General features: G+C 40.4%; 1 protein-coding gene across 1 annotated transcript in view; it reads right to left on the reverse strand.

The window, feature by feature from the left end:
• Positions 1 to 20,751, reverse strand: part of PDZRN3 (PDZ domain containing ring finger 3) — a gene marked incomplete at its 5' end in the record, with an annotated part of 148,937 nt that overhangs the window by 35,798 nt on the left and 92,388 nt on the right. The window lies entirely within an intron of this gene.

Below are 20,751 nucleotides of genomic sequence, written 5' to 3' on the forward strand. Positions count from 1 at the left end.
ATGGCTGAACTAGGCATTTAACAAACACAACAGAGAAAGGCCATCTCTGTCCCTGAAAGCCTACATGCAGCCTTAGCACTTGGCTACAGAGCAGGAGAGACATATGTGAATGCATGTGGATTTAGGAAAAAAAAAAAGGTGCTGTGGATTAATATTTATAGATTAGCTTTAGATTAATATTTATACCAAGTGAAAAATGGCCATCTATGCTACTGGCTCTCATTGTATTTGAAGAGTGCAGGTAACAGGTTCGTGTAATATTTGTTATGTTAAAAAAATAAACTTTACCAGATTATAAAAAGATATATAATAAAATAAGTACGGCATTTATGACTATTCAGTATTTGAGTGCCTAGATCCACGCTGAACCTGTGCCACAGATGTAAAGGATGAAACATCACTGAACTGCCCAATGAACTAGAAAGTACTCCTAAGTTATAAGCTTTATGGAGATTTTCCAGTCTCTAGGAAGCACTACCTTGTGTTATGCGTTTGGATTGACCATACTATTTCTAATTGTTTAAGCATTCAGAAAGTGTACATTTTTATAATCCTTATTTCAATTCATTCTGCTATCAAGAAGAGAAGACGACAGGGTAGCTAGGACTGAGACCAAGAGTCTAATTCTGATACAGGTGTTGCATGGCAGAGGGCCTGCGTCCCACGCTGTGGTTCTCTAACTGGTTTCTGACCAGTGGCTTAGCAAGTTTCTGTGGATGGCAATGGAAATGTTGCGCAAGGATCGTGTGCAGCTTTTATGTCCAAACTCTGTACGTAGGTGTCTTGCAGGATATCCAGATATTGCTACAATTGTACTGACTCACAATCTGCATTAAAATGATCAGCTGCTGAACTGCAGTTCATGCTGTCCATGTGTTTTAGTACTAAACTTTAGTAAATAGATACTGTGACAAGGGGTCCCTTAACTTTGAGACTGTGTTTTGGTAGCAAAATCTACCTACCCAGAGGAAAAGAAAGAAAGGAGACCTCTTCAAATCCCTGCCAAACATCTGAAAGCAGACAGGGACTCCATCCTTGTGCTGTGACTGTGATATTGCCCTGACGAGGTTACCGCTGCAATGGTGGCAGAACTTGCAAGGCAGAGGTAGCCTGGATCCTACTGCTGGCCCTCTGAGCTGGAGAACAGTTCAGGCTGTCCCTGGTTAGATATGCCAGCCACGTACTATGGGCTTCTTCAAAGCTGGCTGACAGCCAGCGGCTGTGGATCTTGAACAACTGGAAAGTTCTTGCATGAGGGAGCTAGCGTTCCCTAAAAGCTGCAAAGATGATGATGATGATGATATGTGAATTAAGTAACAAAAAAAGAGCCTAGTGAAATTGTAAAAAAAGTTTATGGCTTTGATTAGATAATTTTTGGTTATGTAATTTGATTAAGCAACTTAACGTATAACTTTCAGAAATGTTGCCTATGACTTTTTCTCCCCATGCAATTAAGTTTCTTTTTAAACACTAGTTGCTCTTTAAATGTTGTAGTTCAGTTCAGGTGGCTGGGTTCAGTCAGGAATTTTTTTAGAGATAGCATGCAGCTGGATCTGATGAGAAATAAAACAGAAACATGCGGGATATTTCATTTCCAGTTTCAACGGAAATGCACCTATTTATTATTTTCCTATAGTAATGTGATAATTACACGAGATAATGTTTCATCTGATTCAAAAAGATAATCTGTATATCAGGGCAGGAGAGTAAGTCCAGCAGAAGACTTACTGTTTTGATGTAAGAGCGGAGCGATCCCACAAACGTGATGTTTCAGATCCTTCAGCTAACAAAGCCAAAGCACGTTGCTCAGCAGCAAACAGCGTGGCTTAGCGCTGCAGTTGGCTTTGTTGCACTGTTGCTCTGGTAAATAAGCTAGCCTGACAGTCAGGCCAGCGCTTACCTCAACGGAGATGTTTTCCATTATTGAAATCTAATTCGTATTTCTCTAGTCATCTCACAGGCAGAAATGGTAGCACTGCCTCAGGTTAATACAGACCAGTTTTTACGGTACTTTGCCAAACTTTAAACATTTAGGCTGCAAAATTGTGTTCTGGGCATTGTCCAAGGCTGATTTTTGCTTTTAATGGTACACTTCAGCCAAAGTGTTTCAGTCGTTTCCAAGAGTAAGATTACAGAAAAAAAATACATTTTTTGCCCACATTAAGAAATTCTGGATATGTTTTCTCTGAGGCTTTAGTATCAACATAATTTGAAACAAGAATTTGAAGTTTGGCATAGGGATGGTGGTGTCCCTGTGAAATCTGCTATATTTGGTCAGCTCTCAAGCTGTTGCAGTTTTCACGTTCTGAGTAAAAAGTTGCTACAAGTTTTCAGTTTAATTCTTACAAGACTTCTTCCACGATAGATGAGGTTGGGGGGTGACGTCAGAAGGTCTGACGAGGCCCCAGCGCCGCAGTTCTGTTTCCTGATTGCTCTTTGTGAGGTTCGGGGACTGATGTCAAGAACAAAGAGATCTTCTCAGTGCTCCTCGCTGCTGGACCCAGCCAGCCAGAAAGAGCCACTGGGATGGGGTAAATGTTAATTGTGTGCCTACACTTGCTGTATAACATACGGTGCACAGGCAAGCCCAGTGCGTTACAGCAACCCTCGTCAACGTGTGCCGTAGGTGGTGGAGGTAAACTGGCTTCCTTTGGTTTGCCCAGATAAGGCAGCTTGTTACGGGATCTGTCATCTGCGTTAACAATGTGTCATGTGTGGTCTCGCCAGCGTGCCACAGATAATGAGCTTAACAAAATGTACGCGTAGCGGATGGCTTGTATTACGTGTAATGTGAATATTATAGTGGTCCCGGCTGAATCTGAGCAATACAGACCGAACGGGAAGCAGCGAGCCAGCTGACTAGGAACAATAGTAAATAGCCCTTGAATACACAAGGTGCCAGCACGAGCTTTCATTAGCATTTATCTAGATTACTTGCTCCCTGACTGATTACATGTGACCAAGTCTGCAAAATCCCTTTCACCAAGATACCTGGCTCCGACTGTCAGACATTTGCTTCTGTGTCTAAAAGCTAATTCCCAAGGAACAGAAGGTGGAAAGCAGCCAGACTGCATGGGCCACCGTGAAGGGCAGGGTGCTGCGCTCGTCTCCGGGAAGCTGGATGTCCTGGACAGACGGTGGGTGACAGCAAGGAGGGAATCCCGCCACAGACCACAGGCTGGTTTTGCTTTTTGTATTTGTCTTAGTTGCAAATTACAATCTCTCAGCTTGTAACTACAAGCCTAGTATAAATTTTGCTACTTAAATGTTTGATTTATTTTACAATTAAGCCTGTCAGGTGTTGGCAGGTAAGGGGAATCCACTGGAGACCAACGCACTTGAGGTGTCCTGCCTGTCTGCACGGGATGGTGAATCAGAATAAAGAGGGAAATAAAGCACTCATGAGGGACCTGCACCCTGGAGGGGAACATTATTAGGGAACTCAAAGGCTAAAAAGTGCTCTCTGCCAGCTTTTCAAGGGTAAGGACTTAGGCTGCCAAGTGCTGGCTCTTAGACAGCAGTTCCCACCAGCAAGAATAAACTCATGTCCTTTGTGCGAGGAGCAGATGGCACATAGCTACTTCACAGATCTGGGCAAACACCAAACCGTTGCACTCGGTTCTGGGAATTCCTAATGTTTGAGTGGCTGACTGCAATATTAGTAACGGTTTGGCATTGTTTGTTTTGTTTCTTTAAATGTAAGTTGGCTTTCCTAGTATGTAGTAACTATTTAATGTTGTATTTTTGTACATACACTTAGCAAGTTCTGTTTAAACAAATGATTCTTATCTAAGCTGTGTGATTGGGGAAATGTTTCCTTAATGTATCAATACTTTAATTACTTTTCTTGTTTTTACAAATATTTAAGACTTGTGAGAAACAAAGGCTAGGAAAGAGAACAGCTGTGACTTTATAAATAATTCTCACATTGGTGTGTCATGTAAACAGAAGTCAGGAAACTGTACAGATGATGATTACATGGAGTGGTGCAAAAAAACACTGTGCTGCACAACTGTACTTTAAACTAACTATCTGGAATTTTTCAGAGTGTGTTAGGATGCTTTTTAATTATAGCCATTGGGTTACCTCTACTAAAGCTTGAGTACCTCATTGCTGAGAATGTGTTCAGATTGAGTTCTGTTTCCCGGTGTTTCTTTGCAAATTTTCAATACTACAATCCACCGATAGCTGTGAAGCGTTGGATTCTTAATAATACATTTAATTAGTGTGGAGCTACTTTAAAAATACCCGTCTAAAAAGTCCTTTGTTGAATATGTGAAAGCGAACCAGGATTTTCTATGGCATTGTGCAGGCACAACAATTAAATACATATTCTAAACATAACAGCAAAAATATCTCAATTCTGCATTTTTTTTGCATATAGGCATAGCAGTCTGCCTATGCATTGGAAGCTTCAAGACTGGAACCAAAACATTTAAACTAAAACATACCACAAGAGAGGATGTGAAAGCAAATGTAAAACATTGGCTTTATTCCCATCAGTTAATGTTGAAGTCTTGAGATCCTTATTTGCTCCACTTAGCATCTCTGAAAGAGTTCCAATTCTCAGAAGTAACTTAAATGAAATGATATTTATTGTCAAACCACTGAAAGAACTGTTCTGTCCTCTAAGCTCTTTAAGGACTCTGATATCTCTTTAATTTATACCACTTGAGGAAGATAGTAATACTATAGGAACATAAGAGCAACATCACTGCAAGCACTGCAAGGCCAGTAGATACGAGAACGCTATTGTGTTAATTCAGTCTTTCATGAAGCAGAAATGATGAGGTCAGAATAGGGTAAATAACTGTTTAATATGCCACTGAGACCTTCCGATGGGGAGAATTAGGATGCTAAGAGCTGACCTATGGACCACGAAACTCCTCCTCCTGCAGGCTGCCTATTTGGGTGTCTATTACAGCAGTGCCAAGAGGTCTTGGTCAAAGATGAAGACAAAAGGCGATCCCTGAACCAGAGGATACACGCACTGGGTTTACAGTGATGACACCGTGATGGAAGTGGGTGAAACAGGGTTTTTTAGCTACCGAGGACAGAGAATGAACTAATCAAAAGAGGAGTGCTCTTTCACCTAATCATAACCAGCTCTGAAATCACCATCTGCCAGCTGTGATACTTCAAGCCTAGCAATGCCCAAAGTGAGGGACCTGGAGGCAGGTCATGCTTTAAGGAGTTGTTCTTTAGCTCAAATCCCTGATACACTATCCTCGTCCATTTTCCCATTCGTGACACAATGTAGTCAGCCACTACGAACCACAAAACCAAAAGTACGGAAGGCTGGCAAGGAAATGAGAAAATCTGATTATAGTCTGGATTTGTGCTCTAAAAGCTTCTTTCCTGTTAGCTGAAACCTCAGCTTCCTCACAAAAAAGCATCTTTGATTTCCTGGTTTTGATACTGGAACAGCCAAGCTCATCTCTGTAATTTTTTACGGGTTATTTAACCAGATAGTTTCTATTTAAGAAGAATGACAAATTTAAGCCTGCAGAAATTGTCGGGTTTTACATGGTAAAAGTGCTGTGATTATTGTTAGCAGTTACAAGAACATAAAATAGAAAATTAAGAATATTTAAAGGAAGAAAGTGGATAATGAAAGCATAGAAGTGTGGAGTCAAATGTTAGCTGTACACTTGTGTTTATAACGTTTACATGCTCTCAAATCTAAAATTACTTACAGAGCATCTATCCCCATTTTGATTTTGCTGTGAAATATCACTTTAGAGGGATAGCATTGGTAAGCACGGACTGCTATGAATGATGGTTCCTTTTAAAATAAAAATGTTTTCTGTACAAGCGATAATACACTTTTAATAATCCCAGAGCAAGCAAAATGATTCAGTGTACTTGAATGCTGCATAAAAACTATTGACATAATACTTAATCTTTAAAACTGATAGACACGTGCCCAAAAGCTAATAAAGTTCATTCTAATACAAACGAGCAAGTAAAATAGTATATCATAGTCTGTGATAGCTTTAGATCCTGATCATATAACTGTAGCCCAGGGACAAAGAAAATTGAAGTGATTTAGAAAGGTACCCAGTAGGATATATCTGATATTAGGCAGTTTGCTGAAGCAAAACAGTAATGTCAGAAAGATACAAAGGTGTAAAATCCATTTGACTGTGTCCAAATGCTTCTACTCTTTGACCTTAATGTCTCCAGATGAACTCCCCTTAGGGTCAGCTGAATAATGCTTAATAACATATGGCCAGAAACTGCCAAGACCTGCTAAGGATCACAGTCTTCGCTTTTGCATTTTAGCTACTGTATTCATATGATGAACTGTAAGCCATTTCTATTTGAAAAGATATTAACTTTCATTTCTCAGTTTTTACTGCTCCACACTTAATTTGAAACAGAGCAAAACAGGAATGCCATCTATGGTTCATTAGGTTTTATATTAACCATCTGATGAAAAGGATATGTGGGAATATTAAGTATTAATAGTAAATGGCAGTCAAAATGAAAAAAGTTGCTTGTATGTTTGCCTTTGTGTTCATTTCTAGGTTCAGGTGGGCAGTGAGGAATCTGATTGCTAATTCGCAGCTAGAGCTCCTACGCAGAAAAGACCCAGAAGATGAGCAGACCTTGAATGAAACGGGATTTAAGGCTTTTAGGAACAAAGTAAATGTAAGTGTTCATTTCTGTCTTTGACGCTGGGAAAGATGCATTTCTACTGAAGGAGACTGGCATTAGCTCCAGAACTGGTCTGTGTGATTAATTCCAGTGCGGGCACGCAGAAGGACCAGCAGTGACCGCAGGACTCTGCTGGGTACTGCACACATGGAGCAGCCGTCCTCTCTGCTTCAGCAAAAGTACAGTCAAAATAGATGAGACGTACGGGGTAAGAGAAAAGAGTAAGATGCACGTCGGGACTCCGACTGTTGGCAATCCCAGAGACAGGCTGTGCCTGGGCTGCAGGCTTCACCTGTGCTTTCCCAGTGCCCACCAAGACATAAGCTTGAAACTACGGAAGAATACAGAAGATGGCTGAGGTCCTACCAAGTGCTTCTGCGCACGTTTTTCTGTTGTTTAGTGTATGAAATACACCAACAATATAGCGTTGTATTTGGTTTCCATTTGTCCTCTTTACAATATAATCTCACCAGCCTATGAAATTGCAGTGATACTCGTTCATTTCTTGTTTCATGAAATCAATACGATTGCAATAACACTGACTTGATAAAAGACACTCTAAGGTGTTAATCCCTTTTCCGATACAGGAAGGATACTTTTCATGCCTAACTTGGTTCACCTCGAACAAGGAATTCTAGTTCAATGAGTAAAGTCTGCTGTTGGAGGGACACACAACTCCCAGCTTTGCTCCTTCTACAGGTAACATTACCTAGCTTTATCTTCAATGGCAATGGAAGTGATTTCCACCTGTTATTAGCGCTGTATTTCTGTGAAGCCCTGTGAATCAATGGGAGGTTACACGTTTACCTTAATGAAAAAAAATAAATTACGTACATAAGTTATTGTATTGGCTAACTGCGTAGAGTTATTATGGAGATATACTTCCTCTGCAATTTTTTCCCTCAAAATACGTATTCTGATAACCAGTATTGATTAAGTAGTATTGAAATGAATACACAGATACAAACATCTGATAAAAGAAATGTGAAAGTACACAGGCAATCAGACACAGTGATGAATACCAATAATAACGATCAGAAATGATCGTTCCTATTGGAACACACGTTTACCCACTAATCTTGTAATTTCCAATGAAGCCCCAGAGCTGCAGGCTGCATAAACTGCGGCCCGATTTTCCTGCAGACTCTTCTGTTTGCAGACTGGCAAGCCTACTGAGAAAGTGAGACGCACATGTGTTTCTCTGCATTTTGCTGCAGAAATAGACCAATGTCCTTGATAAGAATTTTACAGACGGAATGTAAGTTAGAAGACAAATATTAATTAATGAGATTATCTAGTAATACACAAAATAAGTGGTTGTGGTTCTTCCAAAGTCTTGTTACGTGTCCAGAATTTATCCCGATGGCTAACTGCAGTATGTCACTGGGATGCAATGCTTGAAAGTTTTTATGATTTATGGGATGACTCTAGCTTTGCAGGTTATGTTTTTGTTTTTATGTTTTAGGTTGTGGCTTGTCTGTTTTGGGGTATCAGGTGTAGTTGAGAAATAAGTTAATGTTTCAATGACATTTCTTGTCCCCTGTCCATCTTTGTTGTCCTTTGTTGTTCCCCCAAATGAGAGGGCTGCTGCATAGTACCGTGCTTTCTGTTCACATTATTTGTGTCTGTTCTGACTATGATGATGATAGAAAACTCATACTTTTTTTTAGGATAGTAAATGCAATGAACGTACTGGATTGCATGTACATGTCTAGAGGCACAATCAATTCATGGCTGGGGGGAAGAGACTCTAGATTTCTGAGAAATACGCCTATGAAAGCATTAAATAATTCACAAATAAAGCACAGACGAGGGGGGTGCCTACTTAAAATACTAGATTGGTTGCCAGTATGATAATCAACACAATTTTCTGTGCTACTTAAAATATTTTTCTGTTTACTGGCTGTAGTTAGAAGGTTATAAACTACCAAGCATGTATTCCTAAGTCTTTGAAATTCAAGTTTCTGTATGCTTTCTTTGAGTTTCATGTTCTTAGCAGAGGAGAGAAATCACAATAATTACAGCTTAAAATATTCTCATTTCATGGTGTGGCTAACAAGTGAAACTACAAGTAATGATGTAATCGAACATGTCAAAAAAGAAAATGAAAAGAGGAGACAGAAGGCAGGATGGAGCCAAGGGATGCGATGTGCCATGTCATCTTCTAATTAACTAACTGATCCTTTAAACTGTCAAAATCAGCAAGGAACTCCATGGCCCAGTGTCTTATTAATATTCATACTAGGCCACTAGAAGCTATGATTCCAGTCCCAGTGGTTATAGTTAAACATTAAAAAAAAAAAAAAAGCTAGGCTAGCCAGGGCCGCAACAGCTTCACATTCATAAGGAAATGAAGGCAGGCCACCCTGCTTCCTACACACCTCTGCTGGGGGAAATTCTCTGAGGATGCATATTGATTTCTGAATTATTATGGGGGTTGTATATTGAAAAAACAATTATTTTTCTTCTTGCTATGAGCTGCCACATTGTTAATCACATTGCGCTCCATCTTGTCAAACGAAAGAAAGATGCATGTAAAGTTTTGTAATATAGCCCATTTTTAATTTTGCGCACACCAAATGAATACGCAGTTAATAAAACCCTGTCGTTTAGAGGAATGGGTGAATTAATTTTGCCTTGTAGGATGCAATTCAGGATTGTTTTTGCAGAAATCTGGGGCCCACAGGAAAAATAATCTCCCATAATCTTCTTATAATACAGTTATTCTTTTACATTGCAGCCTGCCAGTCTTTTCCCACTCCTACTAAGCAGAGTTTCCTGAACCTTGAAGTCTAAGGGAGCAGCTTACATTTGGTTTCTCCATTCATTTTCTGTTTAATTCTTCATGGCAGGACAGTACTTTAAAAAAAAAAAAAATAGATCCTCTCTCCTCTGTATGACATGTACTATTCTGGGGCCCTGTACAGGTCTGCCATGGGCAGGGATGTGCCTGTGTGCTGTAGAAGATGGGAATGAGGAGATAATTCAGCACCTCCTGAAGTCAAAGGGAGTTTTGACACTGGCCTTGTATAAGTAATTTCAAGCCCAGACTATTCTGAGGGCAGTTAATCCCATTCTACACTTGCCATTTCTATCTGTGCACGACATTGTAGAAAGCAATATATTATGCAGCACTTAATAGCAGTATGGTCAGTAAAGAAGCGGCTGAGCCATAAATCATGTGCTACACCTCTCAATGAAAAAGTAATTGAATAGTTTGAATCTCATTAATTGATATTCTTTATTTAACTGATATACTAAAGGAAAAATATCTTGGGTTACCACCCTACTCCTTCTGTTCTTTACCTTGCCCTTTTCCAGTTTCCTTTGATATAACTTTTTAACAATTTCACACCGCACCTCAAGGAAATAAAACTTCCTATCAACCCCCTGCTTGCACAGCCCCGTGTAGGTCCTTGTCCCCTGGGAACAGGCAGGGCGAGAAGCGGGTGCTCACTGGGAAGAGCCCGGCTCCTCCTGATGCTGTGGGCTACCGCAGCTCTCCTGCATCCCCCGCCGGCCGCCAGGACCTGCAGCCTGACTTTGGGTTCTCGCTACCGAGTCCTCTCAAGCCTAAGTCACAGCAGGTCAGTTTTTGGTAACTTAACTAACTGCCCTGGGGGCTCTTCCATCGGCCACAGCGCCCAGCCATGCCCCTGCGCCGTGTCAGTGTAGCAAGGTCCTGGCCAGGCCCCTGGGACCTCAGAAGTGGTGGTGTGGAGCTCATGTCCGCTTTCGTTAGGGCAGGCTTCCCTGACCACGAATACACAAACCCTGGGCCTAAGACGTGCATAAAAGTCTACGTGCTGTGCCTATGGAGATGGGATGTTTGTCTGGGCAGCCTCTCGGTGCTTTCTCACCCAGGAAAAAAAATTCATCTCCAAGCAAAGATATCAACTCAAATATTTAGCATCACATATTTTATTCCGTTGTTTAAGCTCTATTATGGATGAAAGGCAGGCTCAATAATAAAAAAAAAATAAATTAAATACTCTGAACTGTCTATCAGCTAGGTTAACATCAGGCACTGAACTGCCAGCCCACAAATCTTGAATATGTTGATGCTAAATGTCTACTAGGAGCATATGTTATGGATCAAAGAACACACTGATTAATCCAGCAGAGACAAAAGTCTGTCACTTTGGTCATGGTGGCATGATACAACAGAAGACAGTACTAAGGAAGCAAATGAATAGAAAACAAATGCCAATGAAAAAAAAAATAACTATAAAAGAAGGTTACAATCTAAAATACAGTTTTATTAGCTCAAACACTTCCACTCATGGGTGCAGTTTTTTAATGCGTTTCCCTTTTTTTTTTTTTTCTTTTAAATCATAAAATTCTCCAGATTTTGGGGGGAAATGAATGTGTATCTGTTTCCCTGCTATCATTTATCTACTCAAGCGGTTTATAATTTTTATTGTGAAAGCTGTCTACATGAAGCTATCTGTGTACATTGGTATATCATTAGGAAACAAGAATCTGGAATCACAGCAATGCTGTATTCAGAGCTAGACTGTTTTTCTCCAGGAGTTTGTTGGCTTATTTTGCATTTCTGTCAAGCATTTTAGTAGAGTAGTATCTTGTTCATGTGCAGTTGTACAGCAGTTCTTCATCTGAGAGTGTTAAAGTAGAACACCCTCTACTTGAAATGTACTTTAAAGGAGAGGAAGACAACTTCACCTTTTCTAGTATTTTCCAGTATTTTTCCATACAGTATCACAAGTATAGTCATGAGCACTTTCCTGTATCCAGTATGTCTTCCTTACTTAATGCATGCTTCAGAAAACCTTTCCCATCACTTACATAGGAACACTTGTGTTTCAAACATTTTCCATTTAGTTTCAGTGTTTACTTGAAAGCATTTCAAACATTTTCCATCTCTGCACTCATATTTTCTTACTGTAACATTAATGTCATTGTTTTGAATTAGAAAGGGAAAAAAAACCCAACTTTGGATAATAAGACTTCCCTGAATTCAAGCTTTAATACTGAAAATATTTCTTGTGCAGGAGGTAGCAGGGCCAATAGTCCGGGGGGATCCTCTGCTTGTAAGCTAGGGGATTTGTACACAGATTACAGTCAGAGGCATCTGAATCTTTGGAGGGAATGGGATTCCCAGCACTTCTCTTTTTAGCTTCCAGAAGAGTCTCTGATTAAGCTCTGCTGAAAGGCTCCCAATTCTGCTTGTCAGTCAATAGTGTTTTAATGTGTCCCCTACATTTTGAAAAGATAGCTGTCTTCGTCTTAATAATATCCTGTCGATGGATGCATGTATAGTTGCTAACTTAATGTATAATTTATGAATTAGATTTTTCAAAAGTAGTCCGTGAGTGGGTATATTAACTATATGTGTTTTGTAAATTTTCCGTCTCATTTTGGCAAGGGATAAGTTATCAGTAATCTCAGAAGAGAGATATATGTGTGTGAGTGTGTGTGCATATTTTATCTTGATAATACGTATTTATATCATGATACCTAGCAAGCATGTCAGAAAATACATGCACCTACAATTTTACCTGATTTTATTGCAAAATGATACTGTGGGTTTTCTGAAGGAATAAATATTGCCGTACTCAGTAGATTCCTTTAACAAGCCACTGCTCAGTTGTATTTGTCCTCAGCTTGTTCTTCTGCATAATTTAAAAGACAGCTGTCATAGCTACATGCTATCCTGTCTAAAATCTGACATTTGTACAGTGTTAAATAAACCCCATACTGTGCTCAGTACTCTAAACGTGCGCCTTCCCACTCCCCTTTCCAGCAGCCGCGGCTGGGGACACCCGTGCAGGACAGTGGGGCGCAGAACCATGCAGGCTGGGCTTAACCCAAACACGGCTGCACTTTGGGAAAGGGTTAGAAATGAAAGGTGAGACGGGATGAGACTGTACAGTGGTGTTGGCAGCGCTGGCTGAGGTGGTGTTCTGGGGTACGGGGCTAATCCACAGCCTGAAAATGGTTTAGAGGAGCAGCATTGAGGCAAGAGATTGAACAGAACAAAATGATGGAAAAACAACAGCGACAACTCATCAAATCATGTTACACGACCAGAATGACCGGAGGTTTCTTCAGAAAAAGAGTTAAACTTAATTGCATGGTAAAGACCATGAGATCAGGGTCCATGGGACTCAGGATCTGATTTATGCACTGCAAATGTGTATATCCTTTGGAGAAAAGGCCATTTCCTGTTTAAAAATTGTAAAATACTTGATTAAACTCTGTGGTTACCAAACCAAACACATTACACTATTTAGTCCATTAAACCTCCGAAAGCCTGTGACTTATCGTACAGTGATGGACTGATTGTATTTAATCTTTCCTCCTTCTGAAGTTGTTTTCATTTCCTGCAGCAGTGTGCGCTCCCAGCAACAACCCACCAGCAGAGACTGTTCGCTGGCCGCCGCTGGAGCTGATTATAAAAGCCTATTGTCACTTGGACAACGTTTATATGAAAATAGCTACATTTTATGAACCCTTATTATTATTATTATTGTAACAATCCCATATGAAAGCTGGAGCTGGATGATAATAAGGATACCTGAGCAAGCACCACTGAAAAATTCTTATCTTTTACCATTAAATTAAGCCAGCGTCATAAGCTCTGATACATTCAAATGTTTGCTACGCTATTTTATGAAAAGCACTTTTTAATTGAAGCTAAAACACAGAGTAAGCATGTTACTTAAAGGAAAAAAAAAAAGAAAGTGGATCTTGACCTTTACTATAATTGTCCAATAATAGTTTGTTATTTACCAAGTAACAAAGGTAAATACTATTATTAGACTAACTTTCCCTGCTGTGGTTATAAATACACAGGGGCAATGATGCAGCCAGACCCTTTCTTTCTCACACCTACTCACGGACATTTTGTACAGCTGAGGCTCTCTTCGAAGCGGTAGTCAGACTAGTTAAAGGAATTGATAAAATAGAAACTCTCACTAAGTTGGAGCACAGCATAAACATTACAACACTAGTGCCATAGGTAATGAATTTCCATAAAGATCAAGTTCAGAAATATTTTTCTGTGGAGTTTCTCAGTCAGTACTAATTTCATGTTTTCAGTCTCTGTTTATCCTTAGATTGGTGAACACATACAAGCTTCTTAAGGCTGTTTTCCAGGTCTGTGCTTCTAAATAATTTCCTTTCCCTCTGCCACTCACACATTTAAAATTACAAAGCTGTAACAGCAGAAGGATGCTGAACGGCACTATTCATGAGTTTATCTAACTTCAAAATAATGGAGTAATTTTTCTAAAAACAATATGTGTTCTTGAAAAGGTGTAATACAGATCACTTCTACTGTAGATGATTCTATACTGAGAAGTGCAACTGTTTGCTTGGTTTTCGTTTTCATTTAAAGAGTTCTTATTAAGAGGTGTCCACCCTAATTTTCCTCTTATCGTCTTGTGTGTAAATTCTATCGGGAACCTTCTCTAACAAATTTGGAAGAAATGGTGACAGAGAGTTACTGACTTTGTAATTCGCACAACAGTAAGTTTGGTGCTTTTTCCTTTCTCTTAAGCACAGAGATCTGTCTAAAACTCAGGATTTGCATTAGTGCTTTTTCAATTTAATGTGGTGATTCAGTAGGCAGAATTAAAGAGATGGCTTCTGAGTTCTTCTGCAGAAGCTGAATTTGTTGTTTTTTAGTTCAGATATCAAGAACAGCAGTAAAGAAGAAAGGGAAGACTCTCTGTTCTTCTAACGAACACGTCACCTGAATGGTGGGGGGCAAGAATTGCTGTTATAAAATATAACGTAGCCAGAAGCTTCCAAAGGGTGTCATGTTGGGATTTTTAAATGCCTAACATCGATTTAATTCAAAATGATGCCCCAATGGAAATGGGATTATCCTCTCTGTTAAAATATCTCCAGGAATCTAAAAAGGCTTTGACTCATCAGTCAGGTATAGTTAATGTTACATCTTTAAGTTCTTCAGTAAGTCATTTTTAAGATAAGTCTATTTGATTGTGTGGGTTTTAAAAATGACTATTTGTTAGAGAAAGTGTATCAGCAGGAAGAAATTGTGTGCATTTTTTTCCTGCTACTGCGGATATAGCCTTTTGGTTGCTGTGGTAATTACTTGGATCAGACTACAGGACTTGTACGATTAGCCTGCAAACTTTGCTCCTACCTGGAGGAGACAGGGTTGATCTTTTCAACTGTCCCAGCACACAGCCAGCATTGTACTCTTGGTCAGGGCGGTAATTTCTTAAGTCGCATGCTTAGGGTTAAAATCTTGCTCTTGAGTTGCAATATGTGACTAGGATTTAAGTATCTGTTTTGTGTGATTAAGAGTAATTCTGGGCAATTAAAGAAAACAGTTCATTTGTGGCAGGTGGCAGAAAGCTAAAGAAGATAATGACTCTTTTTAGCCATCTGTGTTAACTGCCATTAGGAGAATTAAACTGAGATTCACCACTTTGAAATTTGAGGCAAAGTTCCTTCCCTTAACTACATAATACAACATTGTCTGAAATCTAATTACATAAAAAAGTAATTTCACCCTGCTTGCCATCAGGTGCCTATTTGTTAGTTTTATTAAAAAAGTTGGCACTCCAAGATGATAAATTGAATAACTGCTTGTACTAAATGTCTCTGAATTACATGGTGGCTCTGAAACACTGTTCAACTTTGAGAAGTTTATCCTGGGGAGTCCTGATCTATACCATCAGCAACTGCAGAAATGAACTTCTATTGAAAAGAAAAAACATTTCTACCCCTTCCATCAGGTGCCACAGTTCTGAAATAACCCAGTACCTGCCCCCAGGTCTGCTGACCATCTGAGCGCTTACATTGCCGCTCGTAACCTTGTTACATGACCAGGAATCGTGTCGCTGTCGTGGCACCTATGCTGCAGAAAGGCTATGAGCAGCTACGGAAATATTTGTTGAGACATGGAAAATACACAACATCAAAGCAAAAAAGGGGGCATGGGAAATCTTTCCTCATATAAGCGGCAGCTGGAGGAATGAATGCACAGCGTAGGTATTCCTGCCTCTTGAAACCACTGGCAGCCTGCTAGGGAGTACAAAACAGTTCTTTATCTCTCTAGCGGTATAAAGAGTATACAGCACCAAGCAGTTACAGACCGATGCAAATGAAAAATATGATTCTGGCAAAGCAGTCGTGTCTGAAATTATAGCCTTTTTTCTGATTTCTTTATTTTCTGGAAATGGTAAGGAGGCTGGGTTTCATGAATATAGTACCTGGCTCATGTTTCACCTTCTCATGTTTATCAACCGTGTCTACCTTCACTTTGGATATTGGGATGCTGGTAAGATTAATGCTGTCTCATGCTATAACCACACAAAGGCAGACACCCAGCCACTGTATTAGCTGGATAAAATGTTACTCTGGAACAACTGCAAGATTTTCCAAATACGAACGTTACGTTTGAGTACTGAAGGACTAGGGCTTGGGATTTTTTTATCATAAACATTATGCTTCATCACCAGTAGGAGTTTTCATGTTCACAGGATGATCCCAGTTAATTATTGCACCTTTCTTACTGCTTAATACCAACTAGATGTAATTTAAAAATAGGTGGATTATGTTAAGGGAATTATATTGGACTTTAATTACTGTAATGACCAATTACAATTTGAGAATATATTACGATTCCTCTCTTGTGTGAAATATTTCACAATTGTATTTATCAAAACCTGCATCTGTATTTAATGGCAGTACTTGTGTAAGTCTGTGCTACAATTATTCTTTAGCAAGGAGAGAGATAGGATATGAAGAAGAATACTGTACAACTGACTCAGATCCAGTTTCAGAAGGCACCGTTCTGTAAAGGCAGAACAGAACGGTGATCTGAGATGGCCTTTAAGTAAGGCAAATATTCCAAGCCCTGTTCTTCAGCTGATATTACAGACATATTACAAATGAGGGACTGAGGATGGGATCCCCAAAATCTTAGTTTTTACAAGTTCTTGGCAGCGTTATTTGTGTGATGGGCTTTCTGATGACAACAGAGGCTACTGCTCCTGCAGCACCAACTCTGACCTTGCCAGAGGTTTTGTTCCTTTCCCTTCTCAGCAGAGGTGGTATGAAGCGACAGTTCTGGATGATTTGTGAATACATAGTCTGTGTTAGCAAACCTGGATTAACAAAAGCCGCGTTCTGTTGCCAAGGAATATGAAGTTTCTCTTAGCATAGTATTCGAACTGGGTGGTAATATGTGAAGAAAACCTACCCAGTTAGTGCAAGTGCCAGACCTCTCACTCCATGCAGGTACTGAGGGCATCTTTTGGATGCACTTTCTGTAGAGAAACAGTGCGCCTTACTGACTTTTTTAGACTTCAGATTTATGCAGTCTGAAGTGGAGACACTATGGACTCTCTAATGGAAACTGGCTGTGCAGATAGGATTTCTCTTCATTTTTGCAATTGCTGGTGGGGAAGCAAAGGCTTGTTAGTTGGTCTGCAGAAATAAAGGACTGACTGACAGCATCAACTGAGCTATGTTTTCCAAGATGGAAATCTGGAGGTTTTATTCCCTTGCCTTCATTTCAGTGCCTTGTGAGTGACTTTCACAAATAAATAGCATGTCCTGTGTTTTTTCCAGAGTATAAGTAAAATCAGCAACTTCGCTGTTAAGTCTGTAAGGACAGGGTTCATTTGCCAGAACACAGACATCTAGTGCCACCTAAGATGCCTTAAGACACCCACACACCTGGCAGATAAGATGCAGGACTTAGGAGGACCTGCAGCCCTCTGGAGCAGTATCTGGAGGCCCATCCAGATACTCCACAGTGCCTAAAATGCCAGTAAACTTCCATGTTGAGGCAACAGAATCCCAGTTCAGGTGTTGTACGAATGCTGCCAAGCTGATCAGGCAGCTGGAACAAGCTAAGCTGGAGCTGTATCTAGATGAATTAAATACACATTTACGTAATTAGATGTGATTCTGTATAAAGTTTCTCACTATGTTTATTGTGCTTTGGTCCATATGTCATGGCAGCATTCCTTGTGCTAGTAAGGTGTCTTTATTTGAAATAAAGAACATATTAGTTATGGAGGAAATATAAACAAGTTGAATTCTAATGAATAGCTTTATGTTAAATATACAGGACAGTTATTCAAATCTCCTCTATAAACCAGAAATACTGGCAGTGATGTTGCTAAGCTTGCTTTGCCATGTAGCTGCGTGTCCTTCCTAGATACTTCTTACTTCATTATTCCCTTTCTGAGCTGTGTTCTGGGACTTCGGCACAAAAGAAAGAAGGGAGTGGGAGGCAGAAATTGTGCAGGAGAACAAAAGCCCTTCAAATAACTCTTTTAGACACATTTCACACTTTAATTGAATAAATTGTAGAGAAAATCCTATGTCTGTAGTATACAACTCCCCAGGTGCTCTCAGCTACTATATCCACAGCTGTTTATATGCAAACTAGGTAATTTAGTACACTTATATCTGTATATATTGTACAGTATATTTTAAAATCAAATGGCTGTGAATTTTGACTTGGAACAAAGCAAACACCCTGTGAAGAGACACTGCCTCTCTCCTCGGACCTTAGTGTTGATCTCTGAATATCTAAGCAACATTAAAAATAGCACATTATGCCGAGATATAAGCTCTCTTTTCAACGCGTGCGTAACGTCACTAACATGACATACATGCAGAAAAAAATATATGTGTCATGTCAGTTGGCAAATCAGCTACTGCCTGGTGTTCCCCAAGGGGAGGGATTCATGCACGAGGCTGCCAAAAGAAGGGTCATGATTCAGTTTGGCAGGGGCATAGCCTGGACACATTTTCCTCTAATTGCTCCTTGTCATGTGAGATGTGGTCCTGGTGACATTGTGGCTAGAATAATACAGAAAATAAATACCTACAATCTCATATATGCCAGAATCTCTAAATGCTCTGTTTACTTTGCCAGTGATCATTAATGATAAAAATAATTAGTGTTTCATTTTCTCCCACTTTTTTCCCATCATTTCTGCCTGAGTGATGCAGGAGTCAACATAAACGAACCACAATACATTAAAACAGAATCATTTTTCCTGGCTGATTTCTAATCTTATAGTCAAACTGCTTGTGCCTCGCTTTGTAACTTCATCAACACAGGGAAGAAAGGCTAAAGATACTTCTTAAGTCTCCCTGTAAAGCCTGATGGCTAGGGATGTCCTACAGTTTATTCACAGCGGGAAGCAGTGTAATTGTCAGCTCCATGTTTCTCCCCTAAAGAGCTGTTCTCTGGTGAAGGGAGGAAAAAAAAATGTGAACAAGATTTTACAAATTTGGCATATGGTAGAGCAACTGCAGAAGTTAAAAATGACTCAGCAGCTACCAGCTACAGGACAGAATACCATTCTGCATGTAATGACACCTCTCCTTTTGGAACTGTGCAACGCACAAACCAGGTTTGATTTACTGGAGGTGCAGTTTCTAGAACAGGGTAGATTGAGGAGGAAGAAACTGCACGTATGCCTATATTTTGGGGTGGCTTTGCTGCATATGAGGAAAATTATAGGGAAGGCGGGAGGGGATGGACAGTGGAAGGATGGGGGATGTGTTTTTGGAGTTAATGCATGACTGAGATACATTCACAGGTCATGCATAATGCTTCCAGGAGGCAATCCTAGGGTCTGTATATTATTACAGTGATCATATAGTCCCTTTACTGGGCTCAGATCTCATAAAATGATGTAAACTGGCTATAAATGACTGTGGAGGATCCCACTGTCACTAAGGTACCGCTGGCTGCAGATGTGTCCTGGCGTGGTTTATGTGTCCCCCCGAGACAGGAGTGCTGCTTTGCCATGGGAACGCTCTCCTGGCCTCGGGTCAGCTGGGGACTTGGTGGCCCAGGGCAGAGGTTACGGCAGCAGCTGGATCGCAGCCGGGCATTCGGCAGCGGACGTGGTGGGGTGGCGGAGGATGGCTGCGGGGCAGTACCCTCGGCAGAGCGGCAGGGCGAGCAAGCAGAGGGGATGCTTTGGAGACAACATGAGTGGTGACCCAAAAAGTGGCACAGGACCTGGGCACGGTGTCCTGAAGCCCCCAGGGAACCAGCACACAGAGCCTGACCACCCTGGCTTTCCAGCAGCTCATTTACAGGCACCAAGAGAAAGGTCTTTGTTGCACTCATCCCCAGTAAGCTCTCTGATTCCTTGTGCAATTATCATTAAGAGTGTGTCCAGTGTTTGAAGGAGTCAGCCATTTAATTGTATAAAAGCAAAAGGTTTAGCCACAAAAGCTGCCAGGCACTCCCACAATTATCATTTATCAGCCACATAGAATGTCCTCGGGTTATGAATTCATCAAATGTTTATTGATTTAAGCTTTGGGCATCTTACAGGATTAGAAATTATTACTTCTGATTTAAATAGTGTTTAGAGGACAGAAATCAAACACAAACCAATGTATTTCTGAAACAACACGTTTTTAAAGAATTGCACAACAGAAATGTTAGCGAACATGAGCCTCTCTCCGGTATTTTGGAACTAAAAAATGGTCTCTATATACAGCAACTAGCCAATATTAAAAATAAAGTGGGCCCATTTTTCACTTCAAGAGAGATTTTACTCTTCCCAGTGACTCCGTTCAGAGTAGAAGATATCAGGTCCCCTGAAAATCCTGGCTGGTACTCGGTCACTCAGGAGAGGTGCTGTCTAATTACGAGGGGAATCTTCCCACCCATTTCTTTCCCACCATAGAGATGCGGTCATCAGCACGCAGTCTTAAGTAGAAACGATGCACTCTTTGGGAGAACAAAGCACTCCCAAGCTCTGTGTCCAGGATGTAGATATAAATATATTATCTATCAAACTGTGTCTCTGAAACAGCTTAATCATATCAGGCTAATAATCCTCTGAATATAGAGCTGTTCTTTATGCAGGGCTCAGCAGTGACGAGCCACACGGGCTAAGGATGAGCCACTGCACCAGCCCAGGATGGCCCCTGCCACCAAACGCTGCAGGATTTGCTGTGCCCTGAGCAGCCTGGGTACGTTTTCTGTGTCTCACCTGCAGCCCTGATCTTCCCTTAAGGAAGTTCATTTAAGGGTGTGTTTATATATACAAAAGGTATTATCATTTAATGCTTTACCTTGGCCTTTATAGGCTTGTCCTACAT

This window comes from Platalea leucorodia (assembly GCF_965183815.1).
Source record: "Platalea leucorodia genome assembly, chromosome: 9".
NCBI classification, from domain to species: Eukaryota; Metazoa; Chordata; class Aves; order Pelecaniformes; family Threskiornithidae; genus Platalea; species Platalea leucorodia.